Source organism: Lepisosteus oculatus, chromosome 14, assembly GCF_040954835.1.
Source record: "Lepisosteus oculatus isolate fLepOcu1 chromosome 14, fLepOcu1.hap2, whole genome shotgun sequence".
In the NCBI taxonomy this organism is placed as follows: domain Eukaryota; kingdom Metazoa; phylum Chordata; class Actinopteri; order Semionotiformes; family Lepisosteidae; genus Lepisosteus; species Lepisosteus oculatus.
Genome location: NC_090709.1, coordinates 32,621,220 through 32,640,078, shown reverse-complemented (window position 1 = coordinate 32,640,078; position 18,859 = coordinate 32,621,220). Strand labels below are relative to the sequence as shown.

General features: G+C 40.5%; 1 protein-coding gene, 1 long non-coding RNA gene and 2 other non-coding genes across 4 annotated transcripts in view; 2 read left to right on the top strand and 2 right to left on the bottom strand.

Moving 5' to 3' along the window:
- Nucleotides 1-18,859, bottom strand: part of LOC138242549 (antigen WC1.1-like) — a 621,195-nt gene that overhangs the window by 216,599 nt on the left and 385,737 nt on the right. The gene's annotated exons all lie outside the window — the stretch shown is intronic.
- On the top strand, nucleotides 5,455-6,043 carry LOC138242369 (uncharacterized). Its single transcript, XR_011191523.1, has 3 exons — nucleotides 5,455-5,584; nucleotides 5,662-5,779; nucleotides 5,978-6,043. It is a non-coding gene; the product is annotated as an uncharacterized lncRNA (long non-coding RNA).
- Nucleotides 13,619-13,729, top strand: trnal-caa (transfer RNA leucine (anticodon CAA)). The gene is made up of 2 exons: nucleotides 13,619-13,656; nucleotides 13,684-13,729. It is a non-coding gene; the product is annotated as a tRNA-Leu (tRNA).
- On the bottom strand, nucleotides 18,143-18,216 carry trnat-agu (transfer RNA threonine (anticodon AGU)). The gene has a single exon. It is a non-coding gene; the product is annotated as a tRNA-Thr (tRNA).

Genomic DNA, 18,859 nt, shown 5'->3' with positions numbered 1-18,859 from the left:
ATGAGTCCAGGCTGTTCTGTCTGATATTGTTCATGTAGCAGCACTGATTGTCTGAATATCGTCTGGTTCTGGATTGTTAGGATAGAGAGCAGTACGGAGTTGAGCTTCTGTCTGAGTGTGAGTCTAAGCTGTGAATCTGACTGAGAAGAGAATAATGTTTTTTTTTTTATTCTGCCTCAGAATTTTTCTTATTTGCCAAGGGGTGTTACATCCCCTTCAGATACTCTGCACAGACTGCCAGAGAGAAGAGGAGAGAGAGATGGACAGATAAGAGCACACACAGCGAGTGAGACATACGTCTTGATTTATTTTGAAGCAAGTGTTCATTTCTTTGCTGGAACAAGTTGTTTCTGAACTTCAAGAAATTCAAACAACTTATGAAAGATAAAATACAAGTCTTGCTTATCAGGACCGAAGAAATACTGCAGGAAAATGCCAGTGATTTTTCTCCTTTTAACGAAAAGTGGAGAAAAACAACGGCAGTGCATTTCCTTCGGCTTGATTTAGCTTAATACAAGTATTCACTTCCTTTTCTGTAGATTACAGCCTGCGAAAGATGAAATAAAGTTATTGGTTATTCATGGTCAGTGCAGGAGAAATACTGCTGGCTGGCAGGAAAATGTCAGTATTTTATTTTAGCTACAAACGTGTGAATGTCAAAAAACAACGGGAGTGTGTTTCTGTGCAGCTATTAAACAAAGGGCTGGTGGTTCAAACCCACTCAGGGATGTGCTTCAAATTGTTCTGCTATAACCATAATCTCTTCTTAAACTTGATGGGATTTCTTTGTAAACCCTCTTGATCTTTGCAGGAAATGTGCATTTTACTCGTGTGGAACTACATGTAAACAATTAAGTACCTAAGTCAATGTTCAAGAGAACCATTTTCACGTGTCAAATTTTATCTTCAACTGGCTGTCAGGAGAATTCATTTATACACCCGTTGTATCCTTAGCAAAAATATTTTAAAATTAGATCACAGATTTGTTGGAGAACTTGACAATCCTTGACAATCATTAAATGAGCATTATACAAATGTGCGTTGATATTTTGTATATGTACCTTAATTGTAATAAATATAAACATAATTGATTTGATATGGATGTTCATTTGAAGGATTTGAGGAAACTATCAAGGATCTCAGAACAACCAAAGATACATTGGGGCATCTGCTATTGGTAAAGATTAACGAATACAGTAAGTGTGAAGCTTGCACACACACGAGAGACAAAAAAATCAAAAATCATCATTAAACTGACGGTGTGTATAGCAGAGGATGGTTTCGATCTATCGACCTCTGGGTTATGGGCCCAGCACGCTCCCGCTGCGCCACTCTGCTGACGACTGTCATAGTGTGATTCAACACAACTGCTCTATCTTTGCTTTCTAAAAGTGCGCCCGAGATGAAAAGTTTAAACGGTAAACGCAGACGTCACTTTGAGCACTTGGTCTTTTATAGTACAAATATCACACGCTGCACTACATGGGCGTGTCTTCAAGATCGTTGTGAACCAAAGCTTCTGCTTTCCGAGGCAACTGATTCTTCCGTCGTTAATTCCCAAATCTTCAATGAGAATCAGTGAAACGAAAACCAAACACATGTACACACTCGCGTCGTAGCGTGAAAGAAAAATGATATGAGCATTTGAGAAATAACGAGAGTAGTCTGAACAGCTCCAACCTATCAACTGTTCTACACTGATCGCTCCCTCTACACCCAGTTTATAACACTGAAAATGATTCAGGAAGCACAACAAAGTTCCAAAACCAGCGGTTGAAAAGCGTCTAGATACATAAGATGACAATTTCTCAAAAGTAAAATCTTAATCTTTGAAAGATTGTCATCCATATATTTTCGTTTTTCTCTTTTTTACATAACACGCTTTCGAGAAATAGACTGTCTTGTAATGAAAGCTGCATTAGAAAATGTGTATCTAAATTAAAATCGGGAATATGTCTTTTGCGTTATTCAGCTTTCTTAGCGCTTGGGTCTCGATTCAGATATTGCAATGAAAGCAACAGGGGAGTAAGTTTTCCTTTTCTAAATCAAAGGTGATCTGCTCACAAGGAAGTACAAAAACTTCAGCGTTTACTTTTTGAAGACCGCAAATGGTCGAAACACTGTTGCTTCATAAGCTAATAAGTAACATTTCTGAGCACGCATTGTATTACTAATGCTATTATTAAAAAAAACTTAAATTCACATAATGGAATTTGGACGGCTCAAAGTAGTCTTTTGTACAACTTTACTTGCCCGCTGAGTAGAGTTTTAACCAACGACAGCAGATGTAGCAGTAATAGCAACAACGTGGTTAGAGTGTCACAATACACTCTATGAAAGAATTGCGGCTTCAGATCGTTTTGTTCTGTTGAAGCTGCCTACAGGCTCTAAATTGTTGACATTGGCTGTGATCTTTTTTCAGGTTTCATGAAATTCTTCACATATTTGAAATATTTCATTCGGGTTCGCCTAATACACGGTGCAAACCGTACCTGCAGCAGAATGCTGTGGCACATGAAGTTGTTTTGTTTAGCGGTTGTAAGGATTGAGGAGCGTACTACAAATCGAGCAAGCGAAAAGAAAATTAAACATGAGTCACTTTTTGGATTGCTAATTCATTGTGCTCTGTTCGTCTAGGTTCAAATCCTATCCTTGTCATGGTTAAGGCCTGAGACGTGTGTGTTTTTTTCTAAATGGTGTTTGCATTTGTTTCCTCTTTTACTACTGTACTAGAGCAGTAATATTTCTAGCGGTGGAGGAACATGGTATCACAGGCTGACAGCAGGAACACGTGGCCAGAAGCTGCAGTACATTGGTTTTGGAACAGCAATAACTTTCCTGTGGAGACAGGTGCGCCGGTATTAATACAGCTCTTTCGAGCGGGAAGAGTAACAAGAACTGACTTAAACTTACCAGTTATGTTCAATAGCTAAAAACGCAAAACCAACCTCTTCAGTGGTTGAATCTAAACTACAGAAGCCAATGCTGCCATCAAGGAAAAAAAAATCCTGAGTTATGTAGTTTTGAGACTAAATATCTGACTTTCAGTTTGAAGCGGTACAATGGATTCAAGGTCACATTCGTTATTGATTCAGGATATATATGAGTGTGCTAATGGTTAAAACTGTGTTTACATGAGCTACAAACGTTAACATTTTCATTGCGAGAAGAAAGTCAGTCCGTGCGCATTTCTCAGCGTGCACATTGTCAGGAAAATTAAACCCACAGTGCCAGCAAACCTTTCGATAGGCTGTAGGTACTGCCATTGCAAATATAACAGGTTGTTCATACACACATATGATATCGTTGCTATCTCGCAATTAGGAGATAATTTGGTATTTATTAATTAAGATTTTTTTCCTGGGTGGCAACAATGCGCTTCCGCAATAAATCATAGACTCTGCTTTCAAAATAGCTGCACCAGGCACTTGGACACAGATAAACACAGGGATTTAAAATGAAGGAATATGAATGGTCAATTGCTTACAGTTGGGTTTTTACGTTTTCTTATTTAGCGATTTGTGTATCAATCTTTTAACAATTCATTAAAATGCTACAATATGTAAAATAAAAACAACAGCACCGTTAAATGAAGGGGAGACAGGTAGTTTTTTTTTTTTACAATCAGATTCCAATCTCTAATGCTGTGTGTGAGAGCTTAGGTAACTTTCCTTTTCTCACATTTTCTGACGACTATTCCAAAGGGGCACCCTGTCAACTCCTAATACTTTGTATGTTTGATTTTTGTCGTTTTATTTAGAAAAAGTTCAATATTGATAATAACTTAAGAAAATTACGATCACGAATAAAAAAAGGGGCTAAAGATGTGAGTTGCTCTTGAATCAGAGCCGGGTGAGACGGGCTTCTGTTCTGATATGATTGTACGAGAAGCAGGGGGAATCTCTTCTCTCCTATGGAGCATGAGCTGAATCAGGAGGGAGACATTTCGTATGCTCGTGCATATGTTAACGCATGACCAATATCGTAAAACTAAATTAAAAACTAACATTAAGTTGTCAAAGACATTCATTTATATACAAACAAGAGACAGACATAGCAATGGTTCTACATTAACTTGTCCTACACTGATCAGACTAATTGAAATGTATGAAAGCCCGTTTCTGCCAGGGAGTTAAAAAAACGCGCTATGGTATCGCAGAATTCCGACTAAGTAACTCAAAATTGCGACTTAGTAACTCAGAACTCCGACTTTATATCTAAAATGTTCTTTAGCTCAGCTAGCAAGGCCTGGATTCAAGCTAATACAGTTAGTAGGGTGGGAGCGGCGAGGGCACAAGCCCTAGAACCCGAATCCGTTACAATAACAAAAGGACAGACAATGAAATATGGGCTATTTCGAAGTCGCATGTGTGAGATATAAAGTCAAAATTCTGAGTTTTTAGGTCGCAATTCTGAGATTCAAAGTCACAATTCTGAGATACCATAGTGCGTTTTCTTTTACTCCCTGGAGGAAACGGGCTTCCATAGGTTCTCAGTGCTGCGAAGCAAAAGCAATCTCTGAGAAATCAGACAAATTATTATCAGAACATGTCAAAAGCTGATCAGTATTTCTTAACTGGGAAGCAAAGAAATGCTTGTATTACACATTTTAATATGACATGCAATTACACATGAAAATTAGTAAAATTATTTTCATTGCGGTAAGTGTTGATAGAACAGCCCCCTCGATAAAAGAAAGTGTGGACGGACGTGTCGCATGTTCCGTACTCTGTCTGACAGCGAGTTTAACACACTGTCCTTGGAAATTAGAAACTAATTGAACAATAAATTAATCTGAGCAAATTTTACACGTGTGGGTGATTTAATTCTGTCGAAATTACGTGGAACTCCTCCGCTGGGGTCAGATACACACGGGAAAGTGTTCAGGCGGCTTCACGGAGTCCCGCCTCAGACTGGAAGCAGGTTCTAATTAGACGCTGAGAACAATCCGGGTCTCTGTGTGTAATTGATTGTGTTGATTGAGCGGTAGTGCGACCATGTGTGTGGTAGCATAGTCCTGCTAGTCACCGCATTCACACTCCATGCTCTCTTGTTTCAACATAGTTTGGTGGTTTACATGTCTTACTTCTGTAGCAGTTTAGCGGGACGTCAATTTGGCAATGCGCTCGTTTCTCTTTGTGCTGTGCCTGTGCGCAGGGGCCGGGCTCCCCGCACTGATCTCCGCCGGGCCGGCTGGCTGGGACTTAGAAGCTGCTGGGAAACTGTCCAGAAGCCCCTCACCACCTCTGTCCTGCAGGTTCCACTACTCCTACAAGGTTGGCTATGTCCCCCCGTGGGCCAGGAGAAAGACCTTCTTCAAGGACCTGAAGAACAAACACAGCTTTGTCCTGCTCACCACCAACTGTAAGCTCCTTGAGCGAGTGGCTCCACCTGCCTGCAGGGGGTGCTGTGTTCAGGTGTAATTCTATTTCTCTCTCTCTCTCCTAAGGATGAGTACTTCCTGGGTCAGCCCATGTACTTCCAGGCCACTGCCTACTTTGCCACAGCGGAGCAGAGGCTGTACATCCACTCGTGTTACGTAACGGAGAAACCAGACCCGTTTCCCCATGATCGACAACTTGGGGTACGGCCCCTTCTGGGAGGGGAGGTGGGCAGGAGCCCTGAGAGCCTGCAGGGGTTCATCCTTGTCCTTTTCCCCAGGTGCATGGTGGACAGCAAGGCAGATGGCTGCCTGTCCAGGTTTGTCCCCTCCAAGCAGAAGGATGTGCTCCGCTTCACAATTGATGCCTTCCTCTTCCAGAAGAAGCTGTCCAGGAAGGTACTGCTCTCAAAGGCTGCTCAGCCTTCTTGCTCTACTGATCCATTGTCTGCTTTTCCATCCATGATCTAGATGTGAACCAGACTGTGGCAGCTGTAGTGCCTAGAGCTGCCAGCTTGCCTTCACTGATGGCAGAAGGTCCTTCTCTGTCCCTCTATTGGCCTTGATCCCTTAATGCTGTGACCTTCCCTCTTGCAGCATGAAGTGACTGAGCTGTACATGCACTGTGTCATGGCTGTGGCTCCTGCTAAAGCAACAGCAGGGAGGCTAAGAGGTACTTCTGCAAGGAGCCTGCTGAGGGTGCTCTGGGACATGCCAGGTGGAGGCCTCACCTGTCCTCTCCTCCAGGTGGGAGGAACTGTATGGTGACCATGAGGTCTGTGCCTGCTGTGAGTCCAGGTGTGCTGGCAGCTGGAATGAAGGTGGGTCTGGTTCTCTATCCCTTGTGGATTGCATCTCTGCCCAAGAGACAACCATGCTTGGACAACTGAGGAATGATCCCATGCTGGACAAAGGGACTGTTTAGATGAGTAGCATCACTGTGGGACTCTGGGTATAGCGGATCCCTCACTCCTGGGTGCTGCTTGTCCACAGGTACCAGGAGCCTGGTGACCAGCAGTCGGGTGGCTGTGGCACCAGTAGAAACTCCTCTGGATGTGGGAGCTGACTGAACTGAGGATGAGGAAGGAGACCCTCAGAGCTCCAGTGAAGATGCTGAGAGCACCAGTGAGGATGTGGAGGGAGCAGAGGACTTTGGAGATGTTGGCCAGTGGACAGGTAGGGTCTGGCAGGAGGAGCCCCAGTAGGGGTGGGTGTCCTGCAGTGTAGCTGGATTGTTCTCCTTCTTCCTCCCCAGGTGTCTGAATGAAGGCTCTAGCCTGGCCCTTGTGACTCTCCTGCCTCCACTTGCCTTGTAATGGCAACATCTCAATAAAGCTGTGAAAGACCCTTCTGCTTGCCCTTGTTTCTTTATGGTTTATAGGTTTGAATGGGATGGAGGAATTCAAGGGAAGTGAGACCCACTAATCAATGGAAGTATTTGTGGGGGTTCCCCTATCAAGAATGCTTCCTGTCTTGCTGCCAATGAGGACTGAAAATGGCTGGAGTAATAAAGCATTGTACTGGGCAAAGATGGCTGCATTATTCCTTAGGCAGGGCAGTGTGACTTTTTTTACTGTGGGAGAGACAGGTGTTCAATATACTGGAAATCCTCCCATTTCTGAGAGGGGTAGTGCTTATGGAGTGTGAGTTGCTACTGTAGTGCTCAGTAAGAGTGAGATCTGGTGTCCTATTCTAGGCTGCACTAACTGACTAAAAGAAACACAAGGAAGGAATTGTCAACAGGGGCTTGGTGTAAAGTAGGCCTTCCCTTCCTTAGCAGAGGAACAATACTGGTGCTAAAACATCAGTGAATAATGGTGCAGTTAGAATCTCGGAGGTCTTGTCTTATGGGTGTTGGTTTCACAGCAGTGGTAGTGGACAGTTATGAGAAGTATTAGGATCGTGACTGGAGATCCCAGTACTTGACTGGGAAGACAGGTGTTCACAACCACCTCTACCAGCAGCACAGACTGTGTAGATTGAGACTGAACGCTTACTACACAAAGCCTCTCCACTGTTTCAGTGTCCCGTGTCATGGATTTCAAGTGAATCCTAGTCTTCCTTTGTGACTACCTGTAACTTGCACAAATCCTGCTGGCCCACTAACACTGTCAATTTTTAGCCCTACTGCACTGCCCTATTAAAGCTTCAAGGATTTAGGATAAACTATTTTATATAATGGTTCCAAAGGTGGCTTCTCAAAGCACTTGACAGAATTACAATAAGAATACACAGGATAAAACAATTCCAATAGACAGAGGAGACCATGGATGGTGGTACTAAGAAAAGTAGAAGCAGAGTGGTAAAGAATGGAACCAGTTCAGTAAAGGCTCTTCTACGGAGCAAGGTGTTGAGTCTGAATTTGAAGGAGTTTAGGGAAGGTGACTCTGCTACCCTTGGGCAGAGAGTTCCAGAGTCTGGTGGCATAACAGGAGAAGGCCCTGTCACCCATACAGTGTAGAGGGGCTTGGGGGACAGTTAGGAGACCAGAATTAGAAGACCGAAGGTTATGAAGGAGTAGAGTGATAATAGATTAAACTGCTTCTGAGGTGCAACTGAAATGTGAAGGCACGTTCTATAGTTTATGCAAGAAAGGTTAATGTAAGGCTTTTATGGGAAGGGGGTAATGGCAGTACTTTTGAGGACCGTTGGTACAACGGCAGTGCTCAAGGATTCATTTCTAATATTGAGGACAATGGGTTATATACCCATCGTTCTTACCAAAGAATCAGAGAGCTTTTGATGTATAAAAAGACTCCTTTCCACCACTAATTTATTCAGGTTTGGTTCATTTGGGTTTTATCAGTTAAATATTTAATATTGTATTTGTCAGTTTGTTGATGCCTGTATATCACAGTGATCTGCACACACACCTTTGACTGAATATGGGCTGCCAAACCTCTCCACCAAACTTATGTATCACGGTAGGTACACAAGAAGTTTATTTGTAATAACAGGGTTGTTGGTGCCAGTAGTCAGATTGGGTCAATTGCAAGGTAAGAACAGCATCACATTAACTGGAGATGATCCAGAGATAAGCATGCAGCTCTGTACGCCAGATTAATACCGATTTGCAACTCGCTCGTCTGCTGACTTTAGTCCCCTGCTCAGTAATCACAATGTTCCCAATTGCAATGAGCCCAAGGAAACAGCTGCTGCTCTCTAGAGGACACTACAGGACAGGACTAAGTACAATTCCTGCAATAGACTAAGCAGTTTAGTGCCAAACTAACGGAACACTGAATCCTATGGGACAGTTCCGAATGTAGTAACAGCTTAATACTGAAATAATATAAACACCTCGTGATCTTAAGAATCTGTCACTGTTAAAAAGTATTATAATAATAAGCTAAAATTGTACTGCAGCCACAACACAGTGGACCTGCAGCTCCTGTCCTGATCATACAGAAAGATGTCATCACTGTAACACCTGTTAACAAACATAGTGCCTGCAGTCTGCGAAAGAGAGCTCTGAGGTAAATATTCCTTGCAGGGAAGTGAACTGAAAAACAGGCAAATACATCACTCAGATGAAGAGCAACGACTGTCGCTAAAGAAAGTGAGCGAGGGTACACCTATAGTAGTTCATCCACAGAAATTCAAACATAAATTTGTGACGCACCAGAGTACCACAAAGCTAGAAGCGTGCCTTCAACTGGAGTATTGTAGCACGACTATTTATAAGTAATATTAACTTATTCCAGGCGTTCATCTGGTTTAAGAATACGAATTGATGCCTTCAAATAGACCTTTAACAGTCCTTTGATGTAGAATTAAGAAAATGGGGAATTATTTGATCCCATTCTCAATCCAGTAGTTTATGGACAGGCGCTCTCAGCGGACTGTGTGCAGGAGTGATGGGTGATGTGGAATTCTATGGGCTCAGTGGGACTCTGGGAGTCAACTCAGGGCTCTGCTGTAGATTCCTGTAGAACCGGTGTGAAATGATAATGTATCGTTGGCTGGTATTGTTAATGTAAAGTTTACTGGTAAGTTTTGGCCAAAACATATTTTCTTTCTTCTTTTTTTCAGCATGGAATAAACCTATTACTTGTTCCTTTGCAGCCTACGCATGCTGACGCAGCTACCCACCTGAACTACAAAATGTATGTTGGCCGTTCCGTTACACTATATTGATGAATCGTACAAGATCATAGGATCTATAAGCCTGAAGGCCTGTCTTGTACAGTGACCTGATAAAAATCAAATTAATTACACTAATTTTTATGGAATCCCATTTCCGGTAGTGAGGCTTCCATAGTACACGGATGGAATAGTGGACGGTGGGCTTTTAATTTTTTTTTTATTTAAACACCAGAAATACAAAAACGAAGACAGAATATGAAATAAGATACAGAAATAGACACTTCACATCCAGAATAATTCACAATTATAAAAGCTGAAACTTATACTTTTTAAATATTTCCATTGTATGTCCTTTTTTACTTAAAAAAGAAACTCTTCTTTAGCTCAGCTGGCAAGGCCTGGGTTCGAGCCAATGCAGTGAGGCACAAACGAGGGCGAGGGCACAAGCCCTGGAACCCGAATCCATTACAATAACAAAAGGACAGACAATGAAATATAAGTCCCAAATGTGAGATATAAAGTCAGAATTCTGAGTTTTTAAGTCGCAATTCTCAGTTAGTAAGTCGGAATTCTGAGATACCATAGCGCGTTTTTATTTTTACTCCCTGGCGGAAATGGGCTTCCATAGAAATGATCAGATTCAGAGCCATTGCAGTTCGTGCTAATTAGAACAACGCCAGTACTGAACCCTCAGCACCGTACTGACTACTGAGCACAACTTCAGCTGCTCGCCAGCTTTGTTACGCACAGTTTTGCATTGCTATTGAGCTCAGAGCAGGAGCTGATCTTCAGACAGTACCGTTTTAAAAAAGCAACATGAGCCAGGCAGGAGTCAAACCTACAATCTTCTGATCCGAAGTCAGATGCGTTATACATTACATCACTGGCCCTAATCTTACGGTGCTCAACTGTACCATAGTGACCTCAGCGCCACTACTAGTAATACATTGCCCCCGGCCAAAATTGCTTAGTAAAAAAAACGTTTTCTATACTTGTCTGTTTAAAAATATTATATCTTTAAAAAAGGCAAAGGGTTTGTGTGTCGCGCTAAAGTTTCGATTCATTTCGAATGCAAAGAAAAAACATTTTCTTCCAAGAAATCATAAATTTGTCTCATCCTCCATACTATAATTCTCTCTTGTAGTAGTAAAGCATTTTGAGTCAAACCGAACAATATATTAAAGGAACAAGTAATAGGTTTATTCCATGCTGAAAAGAGAAGACAGAAAAAACAACGTTTCAGCTGTGAAACCTTCTTCAGGTTTGTTTTCTCTCTTCTCTTTTCAGCATGGAATAAACCTACAGTATTACTTGTTCTTTGCAGATACGCATGCTGACGTAGCTACCCACCTGAATATATTAAACGTTTCATCTATACGATTAACATAATATTCTCCTGAATAACTACAGTAAATGACAAAGCCTTAGAGCCACAGAGAAAAACAAATTGCATTTAAAGTAATTTTAAAGGCTCGAGATAACTGCACTATAAACGCAAATGTTTGTCTTCTTTGTGGCGCTTACTTTTTGTTGCTTTAGCAAATTTCATGCAGTTTATTTCTGACACAAGACATAACAAGCTTGTGTATTTATGACAAAAAAGCGGGGCAACAATTTATATCGGCTCACAATTTATAAAGTGAGTTAAATGCACATATAGTAAATATATTTTCTCATATAATGGTGTGTTTTTTTGTCTAAAAATCCTTCATGAATGGTTTAACAGACACTTTGCATAATAAAAAAATATATGTACGAATTTTAACTTTTTATACAGTAAAGTTTTGTTGTGAACATGAGCCCTGTTTATCGATATCACCAACACAGTTCTGGATTTTATTCTGCCTTCCTATGGACATATGAATTTTCTTTCACACAACAGCTTGCATGTGTGGTAGCTTATTAGCGCCAGGGAGAAAAAGAATATTGTTGGCTTTTAAATGAGAAACCATTTGCGTTTATACAAAATCACAATGCGTTGTTCCAGACATTGGAACATCCTCTGTTTAAACACCTGTCGTTCACTCTAATATTGGCTCCTGTGCTTCGGTCCATTTGAGAGAGAAGACACTGAAAAAGTCGTGTGAAAGTGGATTTTGCACCTGCGCCAGTGCTGTAGTGGTATCATACAGACACCCATACAAATCCATCACACGTTGGAAGGCAACGTAAAATATTGCTCTGTCCGTTGGTGGATTAGGTATGCATGCTACATTTCAACGTAAAATGCAATGTAAAAAGATCAAATTTGATTCAAAATCGATTAATGTAAAAACCGATAAAGCTAATGTTTTTTATCTAGTTTTATCTATATCTATATCTAGTTTTTAAAAGGTCTTAAAAAAATGTTTATCGCGATTGTGAAAGTTAGTTAAAAAAGTTTAAAAAATTTAGAACTGAATATTTGGATCCGGGGCCTCATACTTATCAAAATTATTAAAATAATAATTATTTAACTATCAGATTGTGTTTCTGCAACATTTCGTGCACAGTATGCCGTATTCAACAATAAAACAACAGTCACAACGAGGCCTTTACACCCAGTCTGGGGTATTTTCCCCTTATATATTTTTGCCACTTTATATCGAACCTGTTATACTCCCAGAAGTGCGCAGTAGCTTCTACTTAATAAAAATATACAATTCACCGCTGGTATAAACAGATGTGTGCCATGTCTGCCTTTGTAAGCATTTGTTTCAAAAATAAGTTCACAATATGTTAAAAACACAAAAAGCACAAACTTAATAATACAACGATACAAAATCAAAACAAATCATAAAGCCAATTAAGTACCTATCCTTTGAAAACAGAGAACACCTTTATATCTACAATAAAAATGTGACATTTGTATCTACTTTTGAATTACTGTACAAAGCAGACAGAGTAGTCCCTGAATTCAAAGATCAGATCTTGGCCAAAACAAGACAATCAGACGTGAGCTGAATTCGGAACAAGAGCCTCTGCTTCATCGTTTATTGAGCTTTTGATCAAAGTCTGAGTGAAAAAAAGATCGGCTATTTTAACTGTTTGAATGAAATACACAAAGGGCACCTTCCTTCGAGCCGGAGTCAAGCCAGCAACCTAAGGATTCCCTCTTGTTTTCACTACAATCCTCCACTCTACCAACTGAGCTATCAACAGTTGTCAGGAACTGCTCCCTGGCACATACTGCCCAATGTAGTGAAATGTTCCGGATGATTTAAATCCCAGATCGACATTGTTTCCAACTCGTTTCCTTAGTCTTGTTTACCTTGAATTTAAGCCACAAACCAGGATTCTACTGTATAAACTTCTGGAGATATTACAAAATGTTTGATGGAGCATCAATCATTCCAGGCGGAAATTGACACCTTTCTTTCTCGAGGGATCATATTAAACATTTCATTTGGATCGAGAAGAGGATCACCATGAGACACAAAACAAGCAGTTTCATTCTGTCTTTATTAGAATCTGTATCATAGCTAATGCATGTAAAGCCTTTAGTATGCGAGAGTGAGAGTTCAGTTATGCCAGGGAGTGTGAGAAAAGAGAACTGAAATTTAGTAAATTAATATTTAAATAGAGTGTAAATCTTCAAAGTGTCACTGCAAAATTATTACCAGCTGCCGGACGTACTTGTTTTGGGACTATTTCCAATAAGTACCGCATTAGTAGTTGTGTGTCCTTACTGGTATCTTTTAAACATTCGGTTATATACAAACGGGACAGAGACACAGTAATAATCCGATTTTAATGTGTCCTGCATTTTAACTTACTGAACAGATAAATTGAAATGTTCTGATTCAGGACCCCTGCAGTTTGTGCTAATTAGAACCACAATAATACTCCTGAGTCCTGAGCACCACACTGAGCAAAGGTTCAGCTGAACTCTGACTTTGTTCAGCACGACTTGTTGTTGCAGTTGAGCTCAGAGCTGGAGATGATCTCAATATTCTACCACACTAACTAGTCCTAAACGTAGTACACAGTACACACTTTTTTAAAACAATTTAAAATATTACACAAAGGCTGTAAAGCACACTCTAAATCGATCCGAATATTTGATTTCCGCGATCCGTTTAGGCAACATTAGGCAACGTGGCGCTTCTCCAGCAAAGCATTTCTCAGTTTTGTGAACTACTGGTGCTTTTATCACATCAACTGACGTATCTCGTCAGGATGGCCGAGTGGTCTAAGGCGCCAGACTCAAGGACTCCTGTCTTTCCATTGCTTGGGTGTTCTGGTCTCTGCATAGAGGCGTGGGTTCAAATCCCACTCCTGACAGCTTTTCCCTCTCTTGCATTTTTCCTGTCTTCTTGTGCTCGCTGACAACGACAGAAAGGAGAAAACGGAGAAACCGGCTTGCGGGCACATGATGGGCAGGGAAATGCTTCGTGAACACTTCAATGTGATTAGCAGAAAGTCAAATAGGCTTCGATTTCTCCCTTAAGAACTGTTTGGGGTGCCTGTAATCGAGTAAAGATTTACGGTCAAGGTATGCATTCAAAGGTGAAAGACCGAAATATAAATCCAGAAGAAGACGTATTAAAACATATTGTTTTCCCTGCGGTTTCCCCTCTATTTCATTAAATGTGGCATTGTGAAATCAGCCTGTAGCCCTACGGAATGCAGCCACTCTCCCGGTGACAGCGGCAGGAGCCGAGAGGATTAAATCAGAGCTCGAACAGAGAGTTTAAAAAATATGGGCAACTAGAACATAGATCATAGAACATTTTTATTAAACTTTCCTATCTGCTCGGCCTTACTGAAGTATTTTAGCTGCATTTTTGCTTCTATTTATATACTTTACAGTAGATAGTGTTTAGTAAGAGAAGAGAGATACAAGCGCTAAACCCCCACAATAACCAAACCTTAACTAAAGCAGGAAGATCAGTTTCTGCTCGAGACAGCCGTTTTCTGAACTGTAAACCCTCAACACTGGCTGGAGACGCTGTGTCCGGACTCCGGGAGGTTGTATAAGAAAAGACTCGGAGAGCTGCAGACTCATTGCTCTGCGCTCCCCGTGCGGAATGCGCGTGTCCTCCCTCCTTCATTACCTTCATACACTCCTCTCAAACCATATCAAACTCCTGCAATATTTCGGTGAACAGATACTGGGTCTTTCTTTCCGAGATCATAGGCAGAAACAATAAACACGGTGAAAACAGGAAGGTATTCTGATTGTATAGAGAAATGCGCAAAAATACATTTCCTAAAATCCAATAAAATCTAGTTACATTCTGATGCTATTTTGATGTATCTGAATAGTTTTGGCACAGTTGTTACAGCAAAGAGACAAATAAACTTTTTTAAATTTCATTCGAGCTGTAGTTTAGAAAATGTTTTTTCAATTCTCTAAATAATACAAACACAAACACCCGTTGTAAGCGACTGACCATTGATATTCTTGAATTATAAGCCCGTACACACGCTGGCAGGCAGTTCAGAGAATATGATGCCCCTGCAGGGGCCGAATATTAGACAGACGTATACATACAGTCATCGTGTGGAGTTTATTCCTCCTCTACCGCAGTCTTTGCCTCTTGTCACATTTGCGCTTAATTGTCGATTTTTTGTATAGAACACCGAATATCTTGAGGAAGCCTGTCAAGCGAAGATTGATGGATTATTGAGGTGCAAACACTGGTTCAAAATCAACATCCTCTGCTATTGCCGTTGTTTCTTTGATAATTTCTTCAAATTCCTCATCTGACCTTCAATATCGAGGGATATTGAGTATAATACCATACAAATTGTAACTTTCTTTTGATTGCCAGTTTTATTAAAATGCCATCCCCTTTTACAGTTATTTTAGATGTTTGGCAAGGCGTAATATCCCCCCTCTCACCCTCAGCTAAAATATTTTAAAAGTACAACAACATTACATTATATTGAACAGCGTTTATGTTAACATTTATATTCAAATTAAGGTAAAAATACGAAAATATTAAAATAGAACTCCGGCGATCTGTTGTTTTTGCTTGACAAGTTCTCGAACAATTTTGCAATGTTTTTTAAATTACTTTAGCTGAAGATGCAACGGGAGCATAAGTGAATTCTCCCTCACTCACTGGAACATATAATTCTATGGGTGAATACTAACTGCTTGCAAGTTGCCAATGTCGGTAATTATTGGAAATTCCCGGTAATGTTGACTCTGGTACTCAATTGTTTACTACTGCAAATATCAAAATAGTTCAGGTTTTGCGGAACAATTAAATTTTTGCGGTGATGATGTTTACTATAGGAAGAAGTGCGTCCCTGGGTGTGATCAAAAAACCCACCTGGGGATTAATAGCCGAAAACGCTAACCGATTGCACCACAGAAATGCTTACACCTTACGCTTTTTTTCATTTACATACTTTTGGTGAACAAAACAATTCGCTCGCATTTCATCTTTCGCAAGCTGTATGATTTAAAAAAAACAAGTTGTTCTGCAAAGGAAATGAATAAACGCATTAAACCAAATCAAGAACTCTTTGAGTGTCCCAAATTACATGTTCTGTAAAACAAGACAGGAAAAAAAAAGGTACCGCTGGAAATCGGATCCAGGATTTCCTCTTTATGAAACAAGTCTTTTAACCAGCTTTACCACAGCACTGGCAGAATACTATTCTTATACAGGTGGGTACCCACCCTCAAACCTTTGTTCTCTCGCTACTGTTACAGGAGGCGTTGTAGGACTTTTTTAGTTCAGAAAAAGCTATCAATTCATCTTACATTTCTACTCCATCAATATTAGCAATGCTATCTTTACTAAGCTCTAAATATAGCTCTAAATAAATGCAAATTTTAAAATACATTTTAAAATAAATGCTATTCCATATGTTGTAACTTTGTGGTATTTAGAAATTTTAGGATGCAAGGGAAAGTATTACTGTATACAACTGTGAAAGAGGCTTGTATTTTAATACAATTTTCGATCAAAAGAAAACCAAAGTCCCTATGATATTACCGTCAATATCTCTTGATATCAACGTTCAGTTGAAAGATTTGAAGAAACTCTCAAACAAGCAACTGCAGTAGCAGAGAGTTTTGATTTAAACCGATGCTTGCAGCTCAATACTCCATTCATCCTTGAAAGAAGCAAAGACAGGGATATTTTGAGTGTCTCCATGATCCTCTTCTCAATCCAAAAGAAAGGTTTTATATCATCCTGATCCCACTAGAAAACGGGTCAATTTCAGTCTGCACTGATGTCCCTTCAAACGTTTTATAAGAACTCTGGACGTTTATACAGTGGAAGCCTGGTCCATTTCTTCTTCTGAACGAGACTATGGGAGTGAGTATTTTGACGTCGAACTGGGATTTAAATAGAGGAACACTACACTACATTGGGCTACACGTGTGAAAAAGCGTTTACTTTCCGACCTCTCGATAGCTCAATTGCTAGATCTTAAGACTATAGACAAAAACAGTGGGCATTTCTTATGTCCCTGGTTTGAATCCAGCTCGAAGGATGGTGTTTTCTTGTTCCTTAATCAAAAAGTGAAAATTGCGAATTTGTCTTTCACTTTGACGTTCACCCGAAAGCTCAGTATATAAAGAAGTAAAGGCTCCTGTTCTGGATCCTAATCCTAATCCTCACGTCTGATTGTTTTGCTCAGACCTTTAAAATGTACACTGTGGACTGTTTGCTCTTCCTAACACAATTAAAAAGCCGCCGACAAACTTATCGATCGGGAGTTTAGTTCAGTGATAGCGCGCACTTAAGACGCTCCGTTTTCTATCGCCGGCATCTCTGTATTCTTTTTAAACGCGATATTTTTTATTCTTCGTGTGTGAATTTCAGGGAGACTCATAAACCCTTTGTCTGTTTTAAAGATACATTATTTTAAACCAGGCATAATGAAAGACGTAGTAACTAGACACACATACAAGACACATGAATAGTAGCGGCTTTGAATGCAATACAAACGCCAATGGCGCAATGGATAACGTGTCTGATTACGGATCAGAAGACTTTAGGTTTGTACTCCTTCCTGGTTCGTGAAGAAGCTTTTAAACCTCACTACTCAACACTGACATCGTAGGGTGTGCGGTCCTACACAACCTTACTATCGACTGGATGAGTCTTCTGTTCAATCTCCGATTCTTTCCGCACATTCCTGCTATTTCACCACCGTTATTGTAGGATAACAGCCACAGACACGAGAAGATATACTATTCCGAACAAATGTCTTAAAAAATCACGTTGAAAAAGGTGACAATACGTTTTTGTTTCTTTAACTTAACCTTACTTTTGCCTGTAAAGTTCACATTATTTTCTGTAGCCGCAAATCCCCAATATTTCTGCTGTCTCCCGAGAAACACAAGCATGGAGTCAAATCATATTAAATAACACAACACATCTATTAATTTAACACCCAGATGTGACAGAACACATGTAAGACTTACACACAGCTTTTAATATGCTCTAGTGAATTTGCAGGTGTCCTGGGGAGGGAAGAGAACTGATATTAAGGAAATACATATTTAAAGGGGATGTAAGTCTTAAATGTGTTTTGTCACATCTGGGTGTTAACTGAATAATTTTTTAGCATTATTTATTGTGTTTTGACTCTATACTTGTGTTTCTCAGGAGAGAGCAGAAATATTGATGTTTACATTTCTATTCACATTCCCGGTGATATTGACTGAGGTAATGCAGAAGCATGTTCTCTATAACAATAAACGGTGCGAGAAGACAGGAAGAAAGGCACCGCTAGGATTTGAACCCAGAATCTCCTGTTTACTAGACAGGCGCTTTAACCAACTAAGCCACGGCGCCGGCAGAATCCCCCTCTTTTACTGCGACTTGGACACACCGCTCTGAGACACCTGCGTTCAGTAAGCGCTGAGTCGGCTGGCTGAGCACGTTGCCTCCTTTAGATTCAATAGGAGCCCCGACACTAAGAGAAACGTATAGAAATGGGTTTTATCCGGCACTTTTCATGTCCAATGCGCTTGACATCTCCCACGGGCGACAAAGTTCATTTACGACACCTTTCTTTCTTTCTTCTTTCAGCAGGAGTACAATAATGGCAACAACATGCTTGGAGTTCGGCATTTCATTTAGTCTGCGGAAACATCGTATCGGAATGAACTGCCTGAGATAAAAGAGTAATTGCGGCTTCAGATCGTTTTTACAGAGCATTGCGTTGTTCTGCTCATGCTGACTACACGCTTTCGATATGTCATTTACTGCAAGCGTTGCTTTTCCAGGTTTTTCTGAAATTCCTCGCATTTGAGCCAGCACTAAAACATTTCATTCCCGTCGCTGAATACATCGTGGAAACGGTATTTGCAACGGAATGCTGTCACACATGAAACATTTTCGTTATTCGGTTCTGAAGTTTGAAAATGAAAATAAAACGGGGGTCACCTCATAGGCTTGAAAGAAGTCCAAGCAGCATAAAAACCCACGAATTCTC